Genomic DNA, 18,655 nt, shown 5'->3' with positions numbered 1-18,655 from the left:
CCAAGGTCACCACAAGGCTGAACTGTTATTCTCTCCCGCACACGGTGAGAGGCGAACCGGCGGTCATTCTAAGAGCTGGAGGTGAGGGCCAAAACTGAAGCGCTTATTTCTCTCCCTCTTTTTTTTAAATATGCAATGAGCGAGCCATCGGAGACCTCTTTGGGTTGCACCGTGCATAACCTTTTTATGCAACAGCGATGTCATCTGCATTCTTTGTTGTGTTAAGAAGAGTTAAATGACCACTCGGGATGGGTACGCTCTGACCTTTAACCCATGAGGATAATGAGTGAGATGAGCAGCGGCAGGTATAATAGACTGTTGAGGTTGATGGTATTATAGCAGGGGGCAAGTAGGCCTCTCATGCTCTCGCACGTCTTTGCTTTCTCTCTTTTTCCTCATCGGTATAAATGATACAGACACAGAGGAGCAATTATAGAAACAGACTTCCATTTCCATCTGACAATGGAGTAAAAGGCCTTGGCCTTCTTGCTTAGGCATGCAGACAGTCGGAGAGTTACAGGAAGCTGCAGAGGGTGACAAAAGGCCAACAGCAAGCAGCATCTATTCTCAGACTAATAGTCCTCACAGGTTTTCGAAATATGGAAAATGAATTTCATGATGTTTCTATTATTCATTAATTCCCAGACAGAAGAAGAGAAAAAGAAAAGGAGGAAGAGGCAGGCAGACGTCTGTGATTATTGATTACGATGCTGAAAATATAATGAACTAGAGATGAGGATTGAGTTTTCCCTCATACATTTGGTGGCCTCCCCGACTGTCACAGCAGCGTGTCCGTCTTGTCTTCTGTCTCCGAAAGGGCACATTTGTTGTATCTGTACTGTTGTGTCAAGCAAAAAAAAAAAAAAAAAGAAGATCCTTTCTCCCCCTTTTAAACCATCACATGCCGAGGAATTCATTTGTCTTGGTTTAGCTTTGTCTCAGAGGTGACACACAAGCCGGAGCTCCTTTTGTTGCTCAAAATTGATGTGGCTAACAGCGTAATAAAAATGTCCAAAACTTGCAACGCTGTTTGAGGAAGAGCTTCTTTTGTTCCTGGAGAAGCTCTTGTACAGAGGAGATAACTGCAGGGCCGGTGTTTGGTGGCAAGATTAATATGTTGCCCAGTTAGGATGGGGGTGTTGTCTGACTATGGCGTCACCATAAAAGCTCCTTCTTTGCATCTCCATGTCTTGATTGTGCTCATTGTACTGGACGGTAAACAGGGCAGCAGATATCTCGCTGTAGCCTGCTTTGGGGACAAATAAAGTTGCTGCCATCCGTTTTAAAATACTCCACTGAGGCGGCGTAACTTCATTTAATCATTAAAGCTGATGTATCAGCCAAGTGAGATGGTAAATATCTTACACGGAGTTTGCCAAGACTCATAACTGCATTCTTGAGGAGTGCAATTGATGAGTAGTTTGAGAAGCTTTGGGAGTCATTTCTTACACAGACTTATTTATTTATTTATTTAGCTCTTTTTTTTTTTTTTGTCTCATGACAAACAGTAACCTGACACGGCTGAATTACTGAACTGTGTCTGAGGACTAATGAGAGAAATTTCCCCAGAGAATCTTTATCTATTGCTCCTCAGAGAGCACCTTGGGGACTCTGCTTTTCCTGTCTGTCACCTCGACACTCACAAACCCCGGGTCCACCCCACCTCCCGGCGCCCGATCTACCCCGCCGCCACCGTCTGCCCATCATCCTCCTCCTCCTCCTCCTCCTCCCCGGCTGCCTCCCCCTCACTCATTGACACCCCTGTTTCCTCTAACACTATCATGTAGCACAGCCATTTCACTTTTGCACCTTGCAATTAAAACCAGAGAAGAGGCGGAGGAGAAGAATACTCTAATACTTCCACCACCGCCACCAACACCCCTCTTCCTCCTCCAGCCTTCCTATCAGCAACACAACCTTTCAGGGCTCCTTTTTTTATCTTTTTTTTTTCTGTCGTATGTGCGATACACATGTACGTGTTAGAAATCCAGAGTTTACGAGAATGGCAGGCATGGAATTAATTAACAAAGGAAATCTCACCGCGGCTTTCAGTCAAAGTTGATAATTTAAGCTTTTTACTTTCTCCTCCGATGATAGCAGGTATTGCCAACAGAATAATAATTTAATATAAAAGGTGAAACAGTGAAGTTTGTTGTGCCAACCGGAGGTGTTAGTTCTTCTTTTGCTGCCTGACTGATTTAACTCTTGTCAACGGCGTAGTCTGTCGAGAGAAGTGGTTGTTCGGCGGTGGCAACGCTGAACTCTTGTCCACAACACAATCGCATACAAACACAACGTGACACAGTCTCGCGCACACACACACGCACTCGTGAAGTCTTTGATCATTTGGTGTTGCTATACTGACCTCTGCAGGATCCTCCCTCAGCACTCTTGTGTAGTTGGAGTGTGTGTGTGTGTGTGTGTGTGTGTGTGTGTGTGTGTGTGTGTGTGTGTGTGTTGCCTGAGTGTGTGTTTTGCTGTGCAGTAAAGTCAGAATTTAGAGAAGATAACGCTGAAGTTGGTGACGGCTGCAAACAAGTCTGGTTACGTTAATAAAACCAAAGAGTTACATTGTTTAACTTTATGGACACTGTAGTTCATTTTACTCCATTCTGCTGCTGGAAATACTCAGACCCTCTAAAAAGCTACAGCACCTGTTACATTAAAAGCTTTTTGAGAAAGATATAGTTTATTCAGCAGCGATAAAAATCATCTAGTAGAAGCAAGTGGGCATAAGACAAGCTGCACAACATAGAAAGTACTGCAGTTGTGGAAAGTACTTGAGTACTGTACTTTAGTACCTTCTGCGTTCTAAAAAATAATTCAAAGGATCTATCCCCAACACTTCATTAAATGCAAGTTGCAAGATAAAATTCAAATTTACTGATGTTATTTTGACATTAAAACACTGGCGATTGTCTCAATTTAATATCAAGTGTGATTTGAATTCAACTTTTTTGATTTAAACTAACTTCAAGTTGAGATAACTAAATAAAATTGGCTTGATGCCTTAATTTTTCTTCACCATGAGTTCAGGATTTTAAGCCTCCTGTTCTATCTTAACAAACCTGGACAATTTTAGACATTTAAGACTGTTATTTATAAATACCTTTGAAAAGCTAATTCCTTTAACTCAATATAGTTTGTTGGTTGAACATAATTAGAAGTTGTCACAACTCAAACAGCTTGATGCAAACTCTTGCACAAACAAATTTTTTTTAGTGTAGCATTATTCAGTTTCAGAAGAAAACATTGTACTTTTTATAACATGTTCATTTGCTACATTTAGTCACCAGTTACTTTGCAGATGTAGTTTTAATAGTACCAAATATAAAGAATAAATATATTGTGCTGTAGTATTATAGTTTTAGATGAAAATATATTGATCTGTTGGGGGCAAGTCACAACCAGTGAAACTAAAGTAGCTAAATTACTTTTATTGGCTTTGGAATCCAATAATATACATTTTTCTGAAATATGCCATTCACCTTTGGCACTTTAAGTGTATTTTGATGGCATGTTTTGTAATTTTACTTCAGCAAAAGTGTAATTGCATGATTTTTACTTGTAACAGAGTACACTGTGATCTGATCTGTGTACTTTTAGTTGTTTTTTTTAATGGGATTTGAATATTTTCTGCCGCATTCTTGAAGATCAAAAAAATGGTTCCTGGCTTGGAACATTTGCAGGACAGCATACACACACGTTTTCTGGTTTCAAATGCTGAGCGATCTTATTTTCAGATGCTGCAGATGATGATTAGACGGACGAGGCCGTCCACATGTGGAACACATTGTCCGCTGAGTAATCCAAAAGTTGTTCCAGGTAATTAGGACATCTCACATAATGCGGATAACCAGGAAATGACATTGCTTCTGTGGCTATTTTCCTGCCAGACAAGTTGGGATACATGTGAGAGTGATCTGTGGATGGTGGAAACTGCTCGACAAACAGCCCGCTATAATCCTGACACACACTCACACACACACACACACACACACACACACGTGTACACAAACACTCATACACAGCAAGGCCTCATGGGAAAACATCATCACGCATGGAGTCAGGAGATCACGGCTATGTAAACAGCGGCTCCTGATTAGCGATACATTACTGTTCAATTTTTTATGTTTCAAATTGGAAATCTGTGGGTTTTTTGTGTTTTCTTGTACGCCACAGTTCCTTGATATTAAACATGGATTAGCAGTGTCTAAGCCAGACATGAAGGAGTGCAGAGGGACGGGGGTGGCACTGCTCTTTCCCCCTGCAGAGGCCATTGATTTCCGTGCTACTTACGCCCTGTTTGTATGTACAGACACACTGGAGTGTAAGCTTGTTAAATGTGAAGTGCTTCACCTGTCACCCACAGGTCCCAGTCTCATCTTGCTGGGGCTTATCAGCACACACATACACACAAAACAGGCTTTTTTTCCCTTGCAAATCAGATTTAGATACTCTACATGCTGCGGTATCAAGCGTCCATCTGTGATATGAGGATGTTATGAGCTGGTGGGTGACACAGAGCAGACTAAATGGGATGATCATCCATCTGGCATTCTTCTTCAGGCCCTCCGGTAGCATTGCCTCGGTTTTATTTTCACTTTAATGCGGCACGGTTATGTATGGATGGTGTCTGGTTAAGCATCTGATCTATTGTTGATAGTCTTCTTTGAAGTGGCTAAGAGCACGAATCAAGATCTCTTGTGTCGATTAAAATTCGTGTCAAGCCACGTCAATCGTGTGATTACTCCCTATCATTTATACTTTTCATCTTTAGCGAATAGAGTTCAGTCCGAAACTAAGAGAAGATCCCTGCAGGCGCTGAAGAAAACAGAAGTTTGTATTTCTGGTAAAGTGAGCTCTCTGTCTGGCCTTGGTGTTCGGTAGTGAAGGATAGCCCAGGTGATTACAGTCTGTACTCTGCTCCATCTTATTACACCAAAACATCACTGGCCCCCTTCTCCAAATATATCATAAATAATTATTACGGAGTGCATGTTCAGTGCTCTGGGCTATGGATATAACTTGTTTAGTTTCAAACACAGCCCAATCAATAGAAGCCTGTCATCTAAAATTTATGAGAACACCAGCTTGTATTTTATTTATCTGCTTATTTATTTATTTCATTTGACTGCTCGCTTTCAGCCTCTTATTCTTAACTAATCTTGCGGATCTTTGCATGTTTGAGTGCGTGATTTTTCTAATTTTCTTTCAAGAAATTGCACGTACCTTTGTGTGCGAGAGTGCGTGTTTTCTACAAGTGTGTGTGTGCACTTGCTCTGCGGCTCGGTCCGGCAGGCAGCGCCACTCGAGGGACCCTGGAATTATGGATTGAGGACAGGAGTCATGCGATGATTGACAGCCGCATTCCGTTGGAGGTGATTAGGTGCACGAGGCCCAAAGAAAACAGACATGATGGAAATTTCAACATCCCTACTCTAATTTCTACCGCGGGTAATTATGATACATGATGATCTGCAGACATCATTGGCCACACAGTCGGCTGTGTTCAATCTCTCCGGCTGTCTCTCTTGCTCTCTCTTTACCTCAGTGACCCGCCGCCACACACACACACACACACACACATTTCCATGCAAACTAGTGGTGTCAAAAAGCAGAGCGGCATCCTAAAAGTATGGAAAACTGGAATTGCTTTATCATTTTCTTTCCTAACTATGTCCATCTGCAACAATATCGACATACCAGCACTTTTGAAGCTTAGTAATTACAATACAATGCATTATTGTACTCAATTAATGTGTGCGTAAAACCAAAGTGAAGCAGAAATGGCCATTTTGAGACATTAGTTTTTGCGTGTATGAAACAAAGGAAGGTTTAGAGATGCACGTTGGCAGGTTTTGTTACCTTCACTGTTAAAAATGAAAGTTTTTTAACAGTTTTAGGCTGTTGATTTTGGAATGATTTACCCCGTTTTGTTAAAATACAGATGACAACCTGTAAAACCACACAAAAACATATCCATTTGCATGTTAACTGCAAAAACTAAATAACATCCACATCAAAATATGTATTTTTAAAAAAACAACTAAGTCTGTATTTTATTTTCTCAGAAATAGTAGTTTTGTTCTTGAAATGTAGCTGCCAGGTTTTTCAGGGATTTTTAATTCTTTTTCACAGTGTTTATGAGGATAGTTTTTTCCTCTAGTCTCCTTTCTTTACGCCAAGCTAAGCTAACCAGCCCCAACTACATTCGTAATGTCTTCCCATCGAACTCCCACTAAGAAAATGAAACCATATTTTCCCCAAAATGTCTTTCGAACAACCTTTACACAGAATTTAGAGTTGGACCTTCGTTCTTAAGTATCACATTCCCTCTAAGTAAACTGAACTGCGGTCGGAGCCATTGTGCGCTTTATTAATGGCGAAACTAATCAGGATGGAATTTAACTGCTGCGTTAAATCACACCACACACCATCCAGAAATCAACAATCTAAACACACATTCACTCAAACGCATCAAATTCTGTGTAAGTGCACCACCGTTGCTCCCAGAGCCACAGTGGAAGTGTTGGGATCAGAAAGTTGCAATATTCCAACAGCTTCTCTCGGCCTGCTTTCTCTCTCCCCCATGTCAGGTGCGTTTAGCATGGCTTTGAACGCCACGCCGCCATATTTTATTGAACACTTTGTTGGTTGATGCTGCAGCCCTCCACAATGCCTGGAGATGGGCTCATGTATTAGAGATGTGAGCTTTGGACGAGGGGCTGGCAAGAAAATCTGAAAAGACGAAGAAGTGGGGGGGCTGTTTTTCTCTGTTTTAGTGAGCTGTGTGGACGTCGTTGTTGTTTAGCATTTCAGTATTTGCTTGCTGCAAAGAAAAATCCATGAGAGCTCTCACGGATTCCCTCTCAAGGATAAGAGCTCTGTTCTCCCTGATGTAGCTCACTGTTGCACATTGACTTGTTTTCTCCAGCAGGTTTGTCTATATTATTGTGGTTTTTTTTCGAGCTATTCCTTGAATCTCTACTCAGTTTTGACAGTGTGAAGTATTCGACCACCAGGAATTAGGAGCCTGACAGTTATATTCTACACCTTCTTGCTTCCAAACCGTTGCTTTATCTTGTTATGACATTTCGGTCCGGCATAATAATAACTATAAGACAAATGCAGGCTTGGACCGTATTAACAGGATAAGTCATCTGCGTGACCTTTAGCTTTCAAGTGAAACACATTCTTGAGTGCTGCATGTATAGAACAGGGTCCATTTGCATATCTAAGGTTAAACCCAATCGCCCCTCATATACAGAAGGTGAGAAAATACTGATTAATCCCCCAAAGGGTGAGTGTAAAACACATATCTGCAACCTCCTGATTGTAATGTGTAGCAATAGGAAAATTAGACACTGAAATGTGTCGGGCCTTAAATTAGCGCTCCATATTTTAGTGCCATTTTCAACAGTTGCAAAGGCCTCCACAGACAAGAGGCATCTCACTTGTTGTCAGACAGCCTCCTATCACCTCCACATCACTTTTCATGCATTTGCATGAGATCTGCATTGAATTTCAAACTATTTCCTTTTGTTTTGAGGTTGCATCTTTTTGTAGATTTACAGCTACGTCGTGTTAACAGTAATCCCAGACGAGTTATTACAAATGTTTGCATAGCTGTTTGGATTCCTGACAAAGTGCTACTATAAAAACCTTTGCTTTTTGTTGATTCCCGTTCGCGGTTACTTATTTGTTCGCTGTAATTACGGCTGCATTCTTCTACCGCGGTCCCACAGCCAAACAGATGTTTCATTTACAACTAACAATTACACACCGAGGAATCTGGCAGAGAGGGAAGAAGCATGGGGTTTATTTAAACAAAAATCTTCACATGACATGTCCTCTCTCCGGCACCTCGCAGATTTATTTGAAGCGAAACAGTTTGTGCTGATTCTCTCATTTACTTCTCAACCCCCATCAGTCCGGGGAGCAATAATCTGGCTTCCTGTAGACTAAACATAAAATTAAAATGCAATCTGGTTCCTCTGTATGTTTTATAGAAATCTGGAAAAAAAAAAGAATTCACATCAGCGACTTTTATAGATAAAAGGGCCATGGCTCGCCCAGTGAAAAGACGGATAAAAAATGAATATATCTCTTTTTTTCCCTTCCTCTTTTTGCCTTTGCATATGTTAGAGCAGCTTGATTAACGGCAGGGCCGACCAAAAGCTAATTATTTTATTGAGTTGTGGGACGAGGCGGGATCCCACCCTGGGGATTTGGCTTTGGCTTTGGCTTTGGCTGCAAAATAGAAAAGGGCCCCACATGCGATGTGTGATTTCTCCTTCCTCCTGGTGCCCGTCCTGCTCGCTGACAGCAGGATGAGCCCCAGGTATGGGTGGTCTCATCTCTCGTCTATCAATAAGGAGCTTACTAGCAGTACTGGAAATGGGAGGGAATACAATACCGTTGCAATTTGATTTTAAGCCCCACAGGTCAATCTCCTGAACCCCCTTTTCAGGTGCTGCCTTTTATCATTCTTTCTCCCCATCCTTCAGGTCTCTATTTAGCTTCCAGAGTCTCTATCATTCTCTCTCTCTCTTCTGCCATCTCTGACTCATTGTCTCTCGCTCTTTTTCACTTTCACTGTGCTAAACTGTTGATAAAAGTGCGATTTTATTCTTTTCTTTAAAGGTTTGTGGTTAAATCAAAATATGCAGCACTCCCAAGTTCAGACTGGGCATATCATAATGACATTTCTTGATTATATTAGTTGCTTTTGCACTTATTTGCAGTTCATTATTTTTTTTAGATTTTCAGTAGTGCTAAGTTTTGACAGCAGCAAGTTGAGAAAGTAGCACTTGTATGTGCATTCCTACTAGTTTTTATTTGCAAACATAACAACTTAAACATCAAATAATACAACGCAGCTCCACTTAATCTCTCAAAAACAACCAAAACATTTAGTATTTATGTGTAACATCTGATAATAGCAATAAACGCTTCATTTTGAGGATTTTACTTGCTTTTAAAAGGGTATTTTTTTTAACCCAATTAATAGCTTTTACCATCTACACGTGTGTCTTTACAGTCTTTGCTCAATGCTAAATTTACTAAACACTTAACGTGATTCTCATTTCAGATCACGAGAATGTACTTTATATTTACTGTTTTTGAAAACTGCGCTCATGGATGAAAACATTCATCGTACATGCAGGTTTATTGTGACCTGCTTCTGCATGGAATCATTTCTGTAAAGAGATTTTCAGCTCATGTGTCGCTCAGAAGTTGAGGAACTGATCGCTTGGCATTTCATTCTAGGTTGTAGTTGAATGTGTGGTTGCTTGCAGCTTTGGGTTTTTGTTTTGCATTTGTTTCTATATGAGTTGGATCGTCCTGATTTTGCAGTGATTTTGAGGATATACATACATAAACTGAATTTTGCATGTTCAAGTACTTTGAAGGAGATGTTTTGTGTTGTTGACAGCACTCTGGTTTTGTTTGTTCTGCTTGTGCATGCAAAAATTTTGATATCTTATGAGTAGGAAAACATAGAAAACTGTACTGTCAAGGTAAATGCCTACTATGCTGCAGTGAATGTCCCATGAAGGCTTCTTTTTTCATTGCTTTAATATTATGCAATGAAATGGATTTGTCAAAGCTTTATGCTTGCATTTAATGATTTATGCAGACTAAGTCAGTAAAGTGAGGAATTAGGGCACAAAATGAAGCGATACGTGCCACCTACTATAATCTACAATATTTCATATGTGTCATTTTGCATTTGTGTGTGTATGTGTGTCCCTGCATGCCTTTGTCTTGTGTCGCTGTGTCAGTAGGATCTGATTGACCTCACACCCCTGTCAACAAGATGTGGCCCCTGGGTTGTAAGCTCTTCCTGGGAAAAAAAAAAAAAAAGCAAAAACCTTTATTCGCCGCTCTGTTATCAAAACCGGGGTGTGTGGTGGACAACAAATTGGCTCCTTCATGTCTCCCTCCTCTCCAAATGCTAAGGTTAGGCTTTAATTGTGGCACCTGGGTTGGAAAGCAGCCGAGTTATAGACAAAATAGCGATGCTCATGTCAGCGGACGTGTTGTGAATAGTTCACATAATACCAGTGTATACACAGTGGACACGGAGCCAGCCACCTTTGCTCCTCTCCCCTGTTCTCGCTGAATAAGAATCTGACATAAATTCTGCACATATAAAATTAGTAAATGCCACTGTAGCCGTAGTTAAATATCACACAAACCCCCGGGGAGGGAGGGAGGGAGGGAGGGAGGGAGGGGGGAGGAACGGGAGGGAGGGAGGTGCCGGCAAGTTACCTTGGCCTATTTTTTTGTGTGTATGTATGTACGGGGGGGAGGAAGAGGGGAGACTAGCAGAAGAGATGCTGGGAGGTTAGAGAGGAATAAAAAGGGTGAAGGGGAAGGAAAGGAAACAGCTGTACATCATCAGAGAGGGTGGGGAAGGAGTCGCTGCTTTCAGATATGGAGCTGTCACCCAACACTCCCCTCGCCGCCGCCACCGCTCCCTCTTTCCTTTCTTCATATTGAAACTATCAAATAAAACAGTGTCGTGCAGAAACTTCTTTCTTTAGCCTCCCGTATGCCATCATTAGAGGTTAAGTGCAGTCTAATCTCTCCCCTAATAAAGTTTCTTTGAAGTGAGGAAAAAGGGGTGGAGTGGGGCCAGGGGTTGTTCACACAGGCTATTTAGTAAATTAGCTCAGCAGAAGCATCACCGGCGAAGGCTGGAACCTGCCCAGTGTGAAATCTGAACCGCACTCATTCAGCTGTGTTGATTATTGACACGGTTCTTGGTACATTTGGAGCTGTGTTTGCTCCAGAGTCCAAGACCGGCTTTTGTTTGCTAGTCAGATTCAAATGTACTTTTACTTTGGCTGCATTTTTTTTTTTTTTGAGTGAAAACATGAATGTTTGATGTTCTGAAAGGTCAACACATCAGTACCAAATGGTGGCAGTCGAATGGAGAGTTATTTGAGCTTTTAAATGCTCTCACTTTATTCCTCTTCTGTCTCCACGGCACAGCATTGACAGTTTTAACCCTCTCAACCCCAAAATATGCCAGTGGGTGTGAAAAACATGTTATGTTTTCAAGAAATCGTCAAAATCACACCATTTATCAGAGCAAGCAAAAATAAAGAATTGTTGAATTTTCAACTTTCTGACAGTCTGTGAACTGATATTTTTTTTGCCAATCTAAGCTTAAAATTGTGACATTTCATCAAAATTTGCTACAATATAGACAGTATGCTCTAACCAGATTCTGTAAAAAATGAAAAATTCTGTTTTTGGAACAATCACTGCAGCCATTTGTGACTCGGCTGCAACCACCAGTCACAGAACAAAAAATCAACAACTTTGTGGCTGAACTAGACTGAACTGCAGGTTGTGTTTACTCGGAGCAGATAGGAGACAAGCATGGAAACCAAATGTCAAATGAAAGAAATGTTTTTCAAAAATGTAAGTAGTAAAACTATATATATATATATATACTATGTGGAGCCCCTGTTTTTTCCCCAAGTATTGGTAACGTCTTTGGGACCTTGGAGTTTTTTTTTTATTTTTGTCATATAAAGAATCCAGAGTTTTTTCTTTTTTTATGATTTATGCATTTTAACTATGTTATAGTCCACAAAGAACATTTTTCTGTTCTTTCTGTGTCTAGTCATAGTTGTGCTGTTTCCATAGAGGTGCCAGACTTTACATTGCAGTGAAAAGGAAGCCACAGTGAGAAAAATGTGACAGGAGCACAAACTGTTTTCATGCACCTCTTCCGCATTTTTTCCATCAGTTTCTCCTGCATCCCTTCCTTCCTACACTCACGGTGTTCTACCTGCCCTTCCCTCCATTCCTGCATTTTCATACCAGCCTGTTGCTTCCACAGCCTGAGCCTGGCACAGTGCCAGCGCTGGGCAGGAATGCCCCCCTCCTCGTTAATTTACCAACAGATTGTCGAGGGCTGCTCACCGTTCACAGACGGGCGGAGGAGGGAGGGTGTTTACAACAGTTAAGTGACGAACTGACAGCCATTAAAGCCTTAATGTTGAGCAGCATCACGGAGCAAAGACTCGACTGCCCCGCTTTGTCTGGAACGCGTGATGATACGGCAGCCAGTGCCGCTGCTCGCTGTTGGCATTTCATCTTAATTGGAAGTCCTGGGCATCTGCCAACACCAGCAGCCAAGATGCAACAGGTCTGATTCACACAGGCCTGCCAGCAAACAAATACATGCAGATAAATTCACTCAACAAGTGCTGTATCTGCTCGAGTGAAATATGCATACTATAAAACCGTTATGTGGGTTAATTTAAGCTCCTTAAATATCAATAAGTTTAACAAAGATTTATTGTCGACTAAATGTGTTCTGACTACAAATACCAATTTATAGTAATTGCTCAATTTCTCTCTAAAAACATGCATTTTAACTCTATCTGGATTTAAAACAACCTATCGTTTCCTAGCTATCCCTTCATTAATAGAAGCATAAAGCACAATTTACTGTACAGACTGTTTTTGTTCAAGCACCTTACCTGATAGAGCGGAGTTCAATGTGGTAGTGATTTGCAGAGTAAATGTTATTGCACTCGCATGCATCAACACCACATGTTTCTGGTGTCTTTTGTTGGAAAATTTCGCCTGGAAGTGGGGGCCGAGATTCCTTCTCCAAAGGGATCATGTTAAATTACTCCAAACCGTTTAGTGTCCAACGCACAAAATGGCATTGCTTGACCATATGGAACCCTTTATGCAGTGTTTTCCTTGTTGATATACAGAATCTATAACCAATGATAATGACCTGCAGGTGTTGGGACGGATGAGGCGTGGTGTCGGCCGATGGCTTGATGGCTTCAACATGACCTGTGTGCCCAATTCTCCAGTTGTTTCCTCGCCCACTACCTGTCGTAATGGTAAGTTTATGGCTACTTTATTCTGTCCAGTTAGGGGTAAACTGGCAGGAGGATTTAGGAGGTAGATTTAAAATTACCATGAGAAGGTGAGTACAGTAAGGAGGGAGTTCAAAGAAGCTCAGCGGGGAGTTAGGTTCAAATCAAGAACTGTAAAGTCCAGTGAGGCTGCAGTTGATGTTTAAAGTGAAGTAAACGATGTCTTGAAAAAGCTAAATTAAAAATAAGAAACTTCAGATTGATGCACAGATGGTTCCCTGCTCTCATTCTATTGATTATTTCCTGCTAATTCATGCAAGAGCAAATTGATTTCATTGATTTCTGAACCGCCCACAGCCTTAATTATACCTGCCATCGAGTGACAGAATCACATTAAAACAATGAAAGTGTGATAACTGCATCTACATTTGGAAGCCTGACCATCTGGTGACCTGATAATCACTGATTTTTATTCATGTATATCCCGCTTTGACAACAAATTACCCATGGATGGATGCATTATAATGTCACAGCTCCTTCTTCTCTTATGTCACCTCGAGAAAGGTGAGACATCTGGATGTGAAGGGGAGATAAACAAGAAGAAATAATTCCTTAAACGGACACAAGCTGAATGAAAGTTTCAGAGCAGAAACTTCTAATGTATATGTGGAAACGTGTCCTCGAGGAAAGGCAACATAGCATCACTGACCGGCAAAAAAAATCTCAGCAAGGCGGTGACAAATTGCCTCACAGGGCAACTGGCCGAGTTTTTTGGAAGGCCCAATTTGTCGTCTCCAATAAAGGCCATTGTTGCTCAACAGTCTAGGCTCATTGCCCACTGGCTGCTTAGAGCCAAAATGATTGGATGTAATGTCTGACAGCTGTTGGAGGCTACATGAATTGAGTCAACTTCTACGTGTCAGGCCAAGTTTCTCGACATCAATATGTATAAGGTGAACGGAGAGGCTGCGGCGACTGCTTTACAACAAATGGAGGACTGCCTGTTGTGGTAACAAGAGGCCCCATCTGGCGCTGCTTTTGGTTCCCCAGGCTCCATGTGTAGACAGAGGAGAGGTTGGCGAAGGGGAGGAAGGTTTTGAGGGTGTTGTGTGGCTGCAGAAGGGACACCTCAGGGCTCTGGAAGCAGTTGGGTGAGAGAGTGTCGAGGTCAAGAGTGTGGACTATGGACTACCTCAGGCGCCCAGAGTGTGACATTTGGGTGAATGTCGGTGCAGTGATGGAGATGGGTAGGCATGACATTGACCCTTATGTGTTTGTGTGGAGCCTGGTCCATTTTTTTTTCTTTTTTTACATCAATAGCTTCATTTTACTGGTAAAAAGGGTGCATTTTCCCTATTAGGATGGTGAATGGCCACCCACGTTATCTTCATATGTGGGCATCCCATTGGAAAATTCCACATTTGCACATGAAGTGAAACCACAAACATCAAACTAGTCATCGCTAGTCATTTACTGACAACATGTTCCCGGGTTTGTGCAATGGACCTCTCTCAGCAGACATTTTTAACTTCAGCAGACAAAGCACATGTGTAAGTAATAACAATAATGATTCCACTCAAGTGTCTCAGAAATCCATTCACTGAGCCAGCATGCACAATACCAGAGCTCTTCACCTGGCTGACCTGAATGGAAAGCAGCTATTATTGGTTTTATTAAACACATCGGGTCAAAATGTCTCCTACAACTAAAGCCTGTGATCATAGAAAGGATATATTATTAGTATGTACGTTGTACTCCAACCGCTGCTGTGTTATTATTGTGATAGCTTGTGCATTTGTCTGTTTTTAATGGGATGCAGAGAGCAAAATTCAAATACTCATCTTTAACCACAAATAAGACGTTAACCCTCTGATCTTTAAGAAGTTCCTGGCTTTTTTTTGTTCACTGTGGGCTCATTTTTCACTGCAATATAAAGTCCTGCCTCTCTATGGAAACAGCACAAACATGGCTAGAAGCAGAGACAAGTCAGAAATGTCTTCTTGGCAGCATGACACAGTTGTAATGGCAAAAGTCCTGAAAAAAGAAAAAAATGAAAGTGGAAATTCTATGAATATTTTACAAATATTGCAAAAAAAAAAACAAAAAAAAAACCCGGTAATCAATATCTACAACATTTTTGCAAGTGCTCACGTGCGTTACCAACACAGGATAAAAATACTGATTCAACAATTTAATGCTTGTACTTTTAATTTGGTTCTGTGGGAACATCGCCTGCAGTTCAGCCGAAAAATTCAGGAATTTTTTTGTCATGTGACCTCTGGTTGCAGCTAAGTTACTAATGGCTCTTTGGTCTCACCAAAGAATGCAGAATATTGTGTATTTTGCTGATTTTTATAAAACACATTTTAGGTGAATTTCTACTGCTACTTTTACTGAACTATCACAATTTTAAGCTGAGATTTGGTTAAAGATTCCGAGGAAATTACACAACACACATAATTTCCTCAGTAACTGTTGAAAAGTAAAAAAATCTGATATTTTGGTTTCAGTTAAATGGCATCATTTTGGCAACTGCTTTGAAAGGAAACAAGCCTTTCAATTCTGCCTGTGGCTTTTGGGCTTCAGAGAAGTAATCCTAGCTTGAGTCAGGCTAAGGCTGAAGTTACTGCTACAACCACCACCTTTGTAAAAGAGAAACACAATATTCACATTATAGAGATTTTGTGTTTATTGTGTGATCAATAACTGCATGTCTTATCACCTTTTTGCACACGTCTTTATTCATGTGCAGGTAAATGTTTGTATGGAGTGACGCTCATCTTCTCCGAGCTCCTTCCCGTGCCCTGAGGTGCGAGGAGGATCAAACCCCTGGGCTTTTAGTGGATTTCTGATCTCTGTCACTGATTATCCAGCCATTAGCACTGTCTGTTTGTTTGATTTCCTCTATCGATTAAAAGCCTATCCCCAATCAAACAAGCTTTATTGATGAAACAACGCAACCTGCGGGTCTCTGGATAAACACAACACGGCTGCAACACCAATCTGTTCTGGAAAAAAAAAATAAAAATCTCCACATTTCATCTCGACTGAAAGCACCGCTGTGGTTTCCCATAAGAGACTTGCACAGGAATTATCTGTGACAGCACAAGCAAAGACATGTGATTAGAAGCCATATTGCCAGTGTTGCCATCTTTTACATACAATATTTATCCTATTGATTTCTTTTGATTAAAAATCTAAGCAGTCAGCGTCGACTTGTCACTGTGAAAATCTTCATATTTCCTTCCTTTGTGAAGGATGTGTGTCATGCGGATTAATATTTCAAAGTCTGGTAATTCATTTATGACAGGCAGGGCTTGTTACCGGGGAAGAAGGAAATGTTTCCACAAGCCATATTGTGAAAGAACAACAACCGTGTTGCCGTGTTGATGTTTTCATTTATGTATTTGTCAACGAGGTGCCGCAAAATTGCCGACGAGGGAGTCGGAGAGCGAGATGAAAAGCGAACGTGCTAAATAATACAACAAATTACACTTCAACTTTTCCTCTGTGTCGGGAGAACAGATTTGAATATCTATTATTTACACAAACATCTTGTTAGCTAAAGAGTAAGCCGTTTGTTTACTAAATATGTGTTTTGGGGTTGGTTGGAAAACACTGCGGTTGCATAATTCATGCAGCCAGGAGTTGTTTGTTCATGTAAGTCGAGCGTTGCAAAATGTTGTGGTGTCGAGCACATCCCTGCACATTAAAAATAGACTAGCGCAACACAGCGAAAGCTCCTGCATTCCAGTCGCTTATTCAGACTCGCTTGCACACATTAATATTGCAGATTGTGCACTGGCACGACAAAGCTTTGTGTGTGTTTGTGTGCGTGTGTCTGTGTTTTCAGCTGGGTTCGCTAATGCGCCTTGTCTTAGAAAACAGAAGGATTTTTCTGCTTCTACTTCTTCTTCTCCTCCTTCCATCTCCGCTTCCAAGCACCCCTACCCCCCCTCCAGAAAATTAATCCTCATTTTAAACGTCTGCTCTGCTAGCAGATCAGGCCAGGTGAGAGATTGTCTTCTCTTCCCGCCTTCAGGGCATCTCAAGCTCCATTTAATCCAAATGCCAATTTGTAGCACACAAATAGGACGAGGCTGGAGCCGGCTGCACCGGGGTTGGCTGGCTTGTTTGGGCATTTTTGTGCACATGCAGTACAAAGGTGTGTAATTATCTGCATGTGTGCGCGCGTGCGCACGTGAGTTCCTCTGTATGAGGGTTTACACCGGGCCCTCTCAGCTTGGTGCATCTATAATTGGAGAGCAGGGAGCGTCCGGAGGTGTGGGGTTGTCAGTCACTGTTTAGGTTGCCCCGGGGCCCCTGGCACTCCTGTGGGTATCAAAGTGGCGCTAATTAAATGTGGGCCCCGCTGCACGGCCCTCCACATCACGGGGCCAACGGAGAGCCCCCGCTCGGCTGTCCTCCTCGTGCCTTTGAGATTCTGCTGCTTGCACTAATTACCCATTGTCCAATTGACTTGCCCATTCTCACACACGTTCAACACACATTCATCCCCTCTCCCCATCCACATCCACTAAACCCCCCCTCCCCTTCCTATATTTATTATTTTATATTTTCCCTGCCCACTCTGTCTTTGGCTGGCCGGCCTAATTAATCTTATGGAAATCTCCTCCAGCCAAGGTTGGCCTCCGATGTTTGTAATTTGATTTGGGGATGATAAAAGTGAAAGCGTGGTTCTGGGATGGTGAGGGAACAGTGTCATTTCTCTGTCCTCTCGCCCGTCCCCCTCCACATCCCAACACTCAGGAGACGCGCGAGGGCTATCAATCTTTCCCACGTGCCCGGCAAACTGATATCCCAGAAAATTAACTTCAATTAATAACAGAAATCCCCTGATGCGGCCGTGGAGGCAAGCCGGGGCTTTGAAGGAGAACCTTCAAAGATGTCTCTCTGCAAGTCTTTTGTAGGCCAGCTGGGGAGGGGTTTTCTTTTCATTATCATCAACCACCATTTGAACACTGACTTTTTCTGGGTTTTTTTTTTTTTTTTTTTTGGTCCGTGGCTGTGGACATTTAAATAAAACCACTGTCAACACAAAAAAAATCGATTAGATTCCCTCTGGCTAGAAAAGCAAAAAAACAAAATGGCTGCTCATTATGAAACTGCTGGCCTTTTTGCCGTTGTGTGCTCAATAAGTCTCAGACAAGACCTTGTTTGTATGAACTGAATAACCACTAATAACCCCATTAGCTTATTGCTGTTTAGAGCCATGATGAGTTGGAAACCCCTTCGGGTAAAGATGAAGGTTTGACTTTAATACAGTATTGATACCAGCTCTGGGTCAGGATTTACTGTATTTGGATAGAAATCAGAAAATATTGAATTATTTGTAGATAAAAGTTTGTCTCCGACAGGCTTTCAGGCTTTGACCTGACCTTTCAGAAAACTACACAGGTTTAAAAACCACTGCACCCACACAAATGTTTTCACTTACCTCTCATAATTAGACCTCTGCGTGCTTGATCGACAGCTCAAAGGTGCCCCTTTTTGTTTGCCGCACCTATTAGGGGCCCAGAAGTTGCACTTTTATTGTTCTTATTGGTTCATGGAGTTTGGTGACCTCATGTAACTCCACCCAACTTCAACCACTGTAGCCAGAATAAGTGAAAACACCTTTGTGGTTATGCACAGCCCTTAATATTTAGCAATTAGCTCGTATTTAGCCACAGAATACAAAAAAGCTTCAAAGGTACTGCAGATTTCAGCTTTGAGATGAGATAAACATGGTACTTAAAGTTGTCCTGATTGGTTATGGAGTTTAGCGACCT

At 41.7% G+C, this 18,655-nt stretch overlaps 1 long non-coding RNA gene across 1 annotated transcript in view; it reads left to right on the top strand.

Annotated features, from left to right (window-relative positions):
* The window catches only part of LOC129347867 (uncharacterized), a 129,633-nt gene that overhangs the window by 30,197 nt on the left and 80,781 nt on the right, over positions 1-18,655 (top strand). Inside the window, exon 3 of the long non-coding RNA XR_008600171.1 lies at positions 12,782-12,887. This is a non-coding gene — a long non-coding RNA (uncharacterized LOC129347867). The remainder of the gene's footprint in view (positions 1-12,781; positions 12,888-18,655) is intronic.

Source organism: Amphiprion ocellaris, chromosome 21, assembly GCF_022539595.1.
Source record: "Amphiprion ocellaris isolate individual 3 ecotype Okinawa chromosome 21, ASM2253959v1, whole genome shotgun sequence".
NCBI classification, from domain to species: domain Eukaryota; kingdom Metazoa; phylum Chordata; class Actinopteri; family Pomacentridae; genus Amphiprion; species Amphiprion ocellaris.
Note: the sequence above shows the minus strand (reverse complement) of the source record. Positions and strands in the feature narration are given on the sequence as shown.